At 37.4% G+C, this 9,780-nt stretch overlaps 1 protein-coding gene and 1 long non-coding RNA gene across 2 annotated transcripts in view; both read left to right on the plus strand.

Moving 5' to 3' along the window:
- LOC107747028 (uncharacterized) overlaps positions 1–1,882 on the plus strand; it is a 15,501-nt gene extending 13,619 nt beyond the window's left edge. Inside the window, exon 3 of the long non-coding RNA XR_001640754.1 lies at positions 1,772–1,882. This is a non-coding gene — a long non-coding RNA (uncharacterized LOC107747028). The remainder of the gene's footprint in view (positions 1–1,771) is intronic.
- Positions 1–9,780, plus strand: part of LOC107747043 (autism susceptibility gene 2 protein-like) — a gene marked incomplete at its 3' end in the record, with an annotated part of 374,875 nt that overhangs the window by 167,749 nt on the left and 197,346 nt on the right. The gene's annotated exons all lie outside the window — the stretch shown is intronic.

Here is a 9,780-nt window from a genome sequence, read left to right on the forward strand (position 1 = left end):
GTGTAATTTGCCCCCTGACTAAGCATTTAAAGAATTTAGGGGAAGCATTTAAATAATCCTGTGAATGCACTTAAAGAATGCAGAATCGAATTGAATTGTGAATCGAATCGAATTGAATCGTTCTGAATTTGCAAAAATCGTCCTTGAATCGAATCGAAAACCTATGAATCGTGAATCGAATCGATTCACTGTCTACCCAAAGATTCACAGCCCTAGTAAAAACTTAAGTTCAGTTGCCATCGTAAATGTTTAGGTATAGTAAAATTGGCTATAGTATAGGTATAGTAAAAAGTAAATTTCTAATCATTGTATAAAATCTTGTTTAGTTGAATCTCATATATCTAGAAAATGAAGTTGAAATTGGTTAAAATATTTTGATGAGTTAAAGTAGTGGAAAATCATATGTTGCCATGGCTTATTGATCATATCATTTTTTACAGTTTTACATTTTATCAGCAATTTTTGCAATTCAGTTGATTGGTCAGAGGTGGGGTGTATATTGACTGCTTTCAACAGCTTCAAATGTAACTCATCCAAACAGATTTTAGAATATATCTATCTATTTATAATGTTGTGTTTTGAGGATCAGTTGTGTTTTTAGCATGCTGGCATTAGAATGACTGTATTTGTTTTGCAATGTTGTGTTAATGGAGAACGCCAAGTCGAGCTTTCATATATCATCTCTTCACCGCTTACCAGCTCTATACACCAATCAGCAGAGGTGTAAAGAGTACCTAAAAACCATACTTGAGTAAAAGTACAGATACCTTACAGTGAAAATTACTCCACTACACGTTACAAGTCACCAATTCCAAAACAACTTGAGTAAAAGTCTTAGAGTATCTGATTTTAACAGTACTTAAGTATTTTACTTATACTAAATATAGGCTCAAAAAATGCACTAGTCAAAGAGACACGCTAGTTAAAAAACTGTAATGTTGTGGAGAAGCTGCAGAAAATAGGCAGAGGCAAGGATCTCTGTGCTGGTATTTCATGGAAAAACTAGAACAAACAATAAGGCAAAAACCAAAGGGAACAAAGAACAGAATGACTGGCAAACAATTACATTCAACAACTCACAAGGAACTAAAGAAAAACTAGGGCTATATATACACACAGGCAGTCACATTGTGCTCATTGGCGTTCGGTTAATGGACTGCGCTGTGTTTTTCAGTCACTCAGACCCAGATCAGAGAGTGTGTCTACTGAGAATAAAGCATAAAAGTCTTCATGACTTCATTCAAAGCACAGAACTATATAATCAAAGGAAATGAGTAAATAAAGAAAAAAATTTTTTTGACTTAGTTTTGTAAAAGACTAAAGATTAATAACAAGTCGCTAAGTTTTATTGCCTTCGTGATTTAGTGTAACAACCACATGTTTTCCTCCTCATATGCAAAAGAAGAAAAAAAACTTGAGATGGAATGAAAAAGTAAAGTAGTTACTGGTTTTTGATTTTCATCCAGCAGTCATTTTAATGACATGTCAGGCCACGCAGGTGGTTGGGGAAACATAAATTCTTGCTGGGTGTTCTGAATCCAGCCAAGGTTCCAGAACTATCTGTCACGGTTCTGTTGAGATTTATGCTTGAGTGGAAGAGGCTGAGTACACACAGAGTGTTAAAGAGTCCTGTAAAGAACAAGCTATTAAAACATCCACCTCAAACCACCGTTATAGTATAACCCTGCCCAGAACTGACATCTGAATCCAGGCCAGAGCCATGGGAGTCAAGTCTGAGACCACTAGTTAAAATATATATTGAATAAATCAGTATGGCGGCGCGTTCACACGCTGCGGCTTCTCTCTCTCCCGACAGAAAGGTGTTTTCGTGTTTTTTGTCTTGTGAGTCGCAGTGTTTTTGTACGTATTCGTCGCGTCTATCTGTCTCTATTTGTATAGTTGTATTTTATATTTAATCTGTATCTATCTGTATTTATGTTCTACTGTTAGTGTTATCTGTATGCACCAAGGGTCTGAGAGTAACGCAATTTCAATTCTCTGTGTGTATGTGCTGTACATGTGGAAGAATTGACAATAAAGCAGACTTGACTTGACTATATAAAATATTTAATTTCATTTGAGTTGTAAAATTCAGCCCCTTCTTAGAAATCGGGCTTAATCTTAAATATTTATTATATCATACCATTTTTTTACCTTTCTGTTTATTTAAATTTTTACATTTAATTTTGAATCTCAGACGTTTGACACACATTGCCAAGGGGCCTCTGCAAGCTACAAACAATTTTATTAAAATAATCTAACTTAATTAAAATACTAAAAAGCACATACAACTGAAGTGTAAACTGAGTATTTCTTTCAACAGCAATTTTTTATTAAAGAACATACAGTTAATGAAACTTCTTGAATCACAAAAATAAATGTGGTTAATCAGTTTAATTAATTTATATATTCTCCCAGTTTCTGTTAATTAAAAAGATTGAAAACAAGCCACGTTGTCATATTAGCAGCAGAACATACTTGACTAAATATTATAGTATATGAAAGGCCTTCAGAAATTGTGTTGGACAACGTGTCGTGGTCACCACTATAAAAATGCCTTTTATCTGGATGTTTTGCAATGCTTACATTTGTGTCATTCTAGGCTTAACATTGCACAGGTTTGAGCTAATATTGCGCTTTGCATCATCTCATGAGTGGCGTGCGAAATACCTCTCTGACAGGCGCCGTTGTGCGCGGCTGTCTGTCCCCATCAGGGCTGTTTATATGTTTGGCAGAGGACATGTTTGTCCCCCGTCAAGGCCTCGCTGCGGCTAAGGGGATTACAGAAAGATCCTCCATATCTCGCATCACTTCTGTATCAGAAGCCACTGCAATTTCCTCCGAAACCGCAAGGCAAAAAGCCCGCGAACTAAGTAAATAAATGCGAAGGTATATAAATATAGGAACACAACCCCCTGGAATTATAGTTGCAGAAAGATTATTCCAGAGACATTATTTCCCCCTAGTCATGGACTTAACTCAAATTTAGAGGGAGAATGAAATTGCTGGCAGTGAAGAAAGGCAGACAGAAAAGGTGGGAGTTCATGAGGAGAGAAATAACATTTTCATTTGTTTCGGGCCCTGTGGGAGAGATAGGCCTTGCCAGTAAATAGATGCCGTTATGAGAAATTATTTTCTTTTCCCTGATGGGGGATGTGGTTTTAAGGCACACTTATCCATCTGCAATCTAGATGTCAAACCCCAGGAATCCAGAATAGCAACACAGCGGTGTGATCGTAATGACACACGAATCTAACCTCCCCACCCGTTTCTCGTCCCTCTCTCAGCTTCCCGCCAGCTTGCTGCTCTTTCTCTCAGACTTGAGGTTTGTTCTTTGATGTCCGTTTGTTCTTTCCAGCTCAATCATGACATGTTTAAATTGGCCGGTCGAATTACCTTCCAGCGCTGCTGGTACTGTTGAGTTGAGTGTTCGAGAGGGATGGAGAGAAAAATAGTTTTCTTTGCCAGTTATTGTCGCTGTGAGGCAGTTGGAGCAGCGAGAGGATAAAAATAAGTTTACAGTTTTATAGATATTTTTATCACCGGAATATTCTTGCTGCTGCATTTTTGAAGAACTTCCCAGAACCGGGTCTCCTCGATTTTGCTTATTATTGTCCATTATACTGCTGGAAATGAAAATACGCCACAAGAATGTTCACTCTAAGTGAGAGTTTATGTTTTTGGAAATGACACAGTACAGTAAGTGTCTTTGGGCTTAAAAGCTTTTTGCACAAGGCATACGGGCTTAAGAGGGAATTTGTAGTTTTTTGAGAAAGATATTTCTTTGACGAGCCGCAGACTTTCTCGACACTTTATCAAACCCATGACTGCATTCTGCAAAACTCCCTCCGTTCTAGTTAGTCTGATCAAAAACAGCACTATGCACCAAACTCTGAGTCATCAAAGGATTTGTGAAGCTTTCATCTTCGGGGCATAGCTTATTGCTTTTCACCTGATACACCGCTTCATCTCACTTCTCTCAAAACATGCCGCGCACTCAAAGTTATACCTTGCAGTATAGTTGTCTCTATTGTTCTGTTGCTGTATGTTCCACAAAACCTGTTTTTCAGTACAATGGTACAGTATGTGAGAATTGTTTCATGCTATATTTTATTCAAGTCCTTGAAATATTCTGTGTTCTGCAGAAGAAATAAAGTCATACTGATTTGGAATGAGTAGAGGGTGAGTAAATGATGACAGAATTTTCATTTTTTTGGGTGAACTATACCTTGAATTAATATTAATGAATTGAACTTTGGTGTAAAGTGCTAACAAAACAAACTTCTTTGTTATTATATGGAGAACTTGACTTCTCCAGAATCTCCAGTGCTGCTGGGGGCAGAACAGAGGCCAGCTCTTGTTAAATTCAGGACAGCATACTAGCATATTACTCTTTTTATAATGTCTTTCTGTGAAAAGAATGGTAATAGTAGTATTTTAGTATGCAGTTCTGAATTCAGCATCTGTCTTTAAGCATTTTCTTTGATTAGTAGAAGTCAACTGCCAACATTACAGTTTGAGTTTCAGTTATGTGTAGTGGTGGACTGATGTATTGCCAAGGCCAATCTATCGGCCGATATTTGGCATTTTATTTTATTATTGGCATCAATCAATATGTTTATCTGTTAGGCCAATAAGTATCAAAAGCGGGGCTTTTATTTTGACACCACCAAGACTGTTAATTTGACAGCACTGAGAACGCCAGCACCTGAAAACAAACACAAGTGATCCCATCCTACTTCTTCATTAGTGTTCTGTTTACCACCTCTGTCTAATTAACTATTAACTAATCTAATAAATTATAAGAAAAAGTATTCTATTCTAAGTAGTTTTCTTTATTTGTGGGAAATACTATAATAGGGTTGCAGAATCAAGAAGTTGCTATCTGAAGTATAAATCTTGAATTTACAGATTCAATTTACAGTTCATTTTTTATGTTTGATTCATTTTCTTTTATTCATTTCTAATTTAGGAAAAATTATTTGGAGGAAAAATAAATTTCAATGCTGCAGGTGTTATTTAAATATGATAGTATGATATACCAGCTTATTATCGGCAACCTTCTCTCTCTAAGATATCAAATAAATCCATATTGCTCAATCACAAGTAATGTGTAATTGTGTTAAAGTTGATAAATATTGTGTGAAAATCAGTAATCTGTTACCAACCCTGTATTACTGAGTTTATTTACGCCATCCTTGGGTCTTTTTTCTAAAAACTAACAAAATTTAACCGTGCTAGCTAATGGGTCCCATAATAAGTCCCAACCGTGCCTCCACGAATAATCACCTGGGGAAGTGGACTGTGTAGATACTCAGACATTGATGCTGTTTTGTAATGTCATGCGGCCTTAAATATTTATGTAGCACTGTATCCTGCAGACAGCCGCTGTAGTCAGCATCACAGTTCAATAGATCATGCACTTGCAATTAAGATCCTGGCTCAGGTTTTTGTCTGGAGTGGTTGGGTACCCTTGTTCCCTTGCCTCCAACAGGAGGAAGAGACGTGGACAGCAGCCCAGATGGTGATGAGCTGGCTTGAGGGTGGGATTGGACAGGATTAACCCCCTGTAGTTGTGGCCGTGGCCTAGCTACTTAGGCAGGTCAGGGATAGTGGAATTAGCCCTGGCCTAGCCATGGAGGTCCATCTGATTTCAGGCCTCATCAAATTACAGCCTTATCTCCTCAACAAATGAGATCAATGCTGCAGACGCATGAAGACCGTCTGCCTGGGGGACGAGGTGTGATAATCGCCTATAATACAGCTCAGGTACAAGGGCAGACAGGTGCCTGCAGAACAGGCCCAGCGTGTTTGAACCCTAGAGAGGGAGAGCCCGAGCAGACATTGACTACACCTTGTCATTAGAGAGGCAAAGGAATTAATATTGATTAGCACTGAGATTATACTTCCCCTTATGCTCTTACTGCTGGTATGTGTGTAGAATTATTGAACTTTATGGTCTCAAGTGCAGCTTCAAGAGCCACAGGATACTGGGCATAATTGCGCTTTTTGTCTCCATCTGCATTGAATTTTATGCTGCTTTTAAGTGATTTTAAAGGACGCCACAGTGGGGACCATAATTGCTTTTTATACTTTCTGTGCATTGAGGCACTCAGAGCCTCGTATGACAGACTTGAGATTAACCCTCAGTGCAGTTCACAGTTAATTTTCTTGTCAATTAGGGAGAAAACAAATGTTTGACATTTCTAGACGTAGTTAGGAAAGTAATTAACCTTTGCAACTGCCTGTTAAAAATTGACTGTTTTTCGAATCTCTTTTCTTCTCCCTAAGTGTGTGATGAGACTTGAATGGAGGGCATATAATGAACGCATCACATCTCATCATTTGAAACTGCGTTCTTCTGTGCTCATTTAATTACATTGCTTTACACGCAACATGATTTTTGCGGTATCTATAACTATCTCTGAACAATTCAGGGTCTTGAATGTCACATTCATAATTGCAAGGGCTCTCCTCTACTGTTGATCTCCCATGTGGAGCACTGAGTAGCAATTTCATGACATGGAATTGTCCGCGAATCAATTTCATGAAAGAGTTAGTAGCAGTTATACAGCCATTGTGAGATGGATTCGTTTAAACACTTGGCGTGTGCTTTGAATGGTATATTTGGGAATCACCAGCGAAAGAGAACTCATTTCACTATGTGTGCGCGCTGTCAGAGATACGCGCACACGTGAATGTGGTGCTCATAAGCCGCTTTATTGGCCTTGCACGGTTAAATATACACATACTTATACGTGTCAAAATGCCCGTCTTTGAAAGTATCCTAATAAACACAGTAATTTATGTCTTAAGTGAACGCAAACAGCTGAGAAAGAAAACACATGTGTAACAGTATATTGGATCCGGGCAGCTCTTAAAGTGACAGCAGTCTAATATTCCTGCTGTCTGTCATTCATGTTAAACAACAAAAGAGAGAAAATCTCTCACTGCTATTGACTAAATCACTTTTGTAACTTTAATAAGAAGAAATATGTATTTAATTTGCACAGTGAAGAATATGCAGTGTTTTTATATTTGATTAAATTATACAATGTATGTAGCATTTTTTATTTATTTGTTCAACTGTTGTTTTTTTGTCATATTGCTTGTAATTAGTTTCTTATTCTTATTTAATCGCTCACTGTTTACTTGTTTTCAGTCAGCTTGAGTTTTTTTTTTGACAAGTATTATGACATTTCTATTGTATACATTTTTTAAATAATATCAAGACCTTATTTAAAGCAAAAATAACTATATTGTGATATATTGTTACCGTGAAATATATAGTGATATAAGATTCATATCGCCCACCCCTAAAATGTAGGATGGTCTCTAACACACAGTGGATGGCCAGCAAACAGCTCATAATCACTTTTGTAAAAATAATTATGAATTCAATATCTTTTGAATCATAAACTTAATAGTTTTAAAATGTTTTTAAAGTATTTTTTTATTATACAAACAACACAATAATTTTACTAAAAATATATAATATTTATATTTTGTGTTTTAATATGTATACTTTATATTATAAATAAATAATAGTAATATATATATATTTCATCAGGTCTATCTTATACATAAATTTCATGACAAAGAATTGTCTGAGTCTGTTTCATTGAAAGAGTTAGTAGCAATTATACCACCATTGTGAGATGGATTTGTTTAAATACTACGCTTGTGCTTTGAAATGGACCGTGGTTTATTTGAGACTACAAAAATATGATGGTTTCTAATATGTAGTCAATGGCCAGTCCCAAACTCTGCCTATAATGCCACCGGTCTGTCTCGCAACCATCTGGAATGGGGCAAGCTGTCTGCTGTATGGCTGACCAGGGAGCCATCTTGCTGGATTTATGTCTGCCCATTTCTACCCACTGCAGCATCCAGGATGCTATTAGCCACCCGAGAGCTATATAGGGGTTTTAAAGAGAGTCCTTCAACAACCGTGCATATCGCTTTCTGTCTCTCAGGCCTGGTTTAAAGGGGTCATATGATGCGATTTCATTTTTTCCTTTCTCTTTAGAGTGTTACAAGCTCTTGGTGCATAAAGAAGATCTGTAAAGTTGCAAAGACTCCCCTTGGATAGCTCAAGGCAGCATGGCATCGCAGGGTGTTGTGGCACTAGAGGGAACCTTTGCCCAAAACATCCTGAACGGGGATGGTTGGGCACATCGTGCATGAGTAATTCTCAGTTCTGTGTCTACTCCTCAGTCAAGAGATTGAGGGCAGTGAAGACGAGATTTGGACGGTGAGGTAGGGCGAGCATGGCACGGCCTGGCCTCCAAAGCACAAGGCTAGATTAGCTTCCAAGGGGCACAGCAGTAGTTAGTTTGGGAAAATATCACAGCCCATTAGCTAGAGCAGCGGAATGGAGTCAACTTCAGGGACTCTATTAGCCTCTCTTCGCTTACGCAGACGCCCTCCCTCAGCTCTGCGCTGCTATTCTGGAAGGACCGAGCACACTGTTATAATTGGACTGGGGAAATCAAGCAAGTTTCAGTGGTCCTGGTGGGGCTTTCAGACAGAAAATGAGAACATGGTCTTTTGTATGCGATTTTTTTTTCTTGCCTGATTCCTAGTTTGTACCCACCCCTTGTTAGCATCACCTGGTTTTTTAACACTGAAGCATTCGGCTGTGTTTTTGAAGTGTTTCCTTTAGTTTTGTGTGTGCTTTGTTTTCTTTATTTCCACTCCTGCTTTGAATTAAATTCACATTATTAGCAAATCCTACAAACACGCAGGAGTTTACACGCGTGCAGCCTTTCTCAAGTATAAGTATTCTCCATGCACTGATTAAACCACGGCATGCTGCTCGTTAATAAACAAGCAAGTCTCCCAGAGATGTTCATGTGCTCTTCAAGGGGATTTAAAGATGTCTCCCGGCCTATTCGTTTCCATTGTTACAGAGCATGCTAACAAAATCTCATCACTGTTTTTTTTTGTTATAGAAAACATTAACCTTACATACTCCCTCTGTTTTCGCCTTACTTCGTCTCGCCTGTAAATGTCCTTGATGTAGAGCTTTGTTACTTCAGTATTGACATTTTCTGGTTTTATAAAATGGTGGCTGGGACATAAGACAGGCCTCACTGCTTCAGGTAATTGATGTGCAATTTTTAGCCCTTCCAAAGGACGTTTTCATCGTTTCCTCTGTAGAACAGGGACATTTGAGTCAGTATACCAAAACTGTTTAACACACCCCTCCTAAAATGAAGGTCATAAACCCTGTCATTCACCTAAAAATATTTTTTCACTATATTTTCCCCCACAATATATTCAACTTCACTCTTGAACAGTAAACTGTTTGTAACACACCCTTAGTTAGTGAATTGTATTGACATTGTGACACAAGCATATCATTATTGTGACGGTACATCAATACAGTATCTTTTTTATCATAAATTGAATAGATTTTAAATAGTAACTGTAGCCCAGAATGTTTTGTTTTTTTACTTTATTTTATTTTATTTTACTTTACTTACTTTATTTTATTTTGAAGCTTGCCAAATGCATTTTTATAGTTAGCTAAAACTAAAACTATAAAAAGAAAGTTGCTTGAAATAAAATTATATATTAATTGAAATAAAATATAATACTTAAAGAGCAGGTCATATGGGTTTTCGAAAAATATCTCTTTTGCAGTTTGTAAGGTAGCTATCCTTCAATGTAAACAGTCTGCAAAGTTGTTAATCAAAAAAGTGCATGATAAATAAAGATATTGTCTCTCAAAAGAAAGAGTCGACTCAGAATCGCCTTAACGAGTCGTTATATTTT

This window comes from Sinocyclocheilus rhinocerous, unplaced genomic scaffold (assembly GCF_001515625.1).
Source record: "Sinocyclocheilus rhinocerous isolate Xijiao unplaced genomic scaffold, SAMN03320098_v1.1 scaffold708, whole genome shotgun sequence".
NCBI lineage: Eukaryota > Metazoa > Chordata > Actinopteri > Cypriniformes > Cyprinidae > Sinocyclocheilus > Sinocyclocheilus rhinocerous.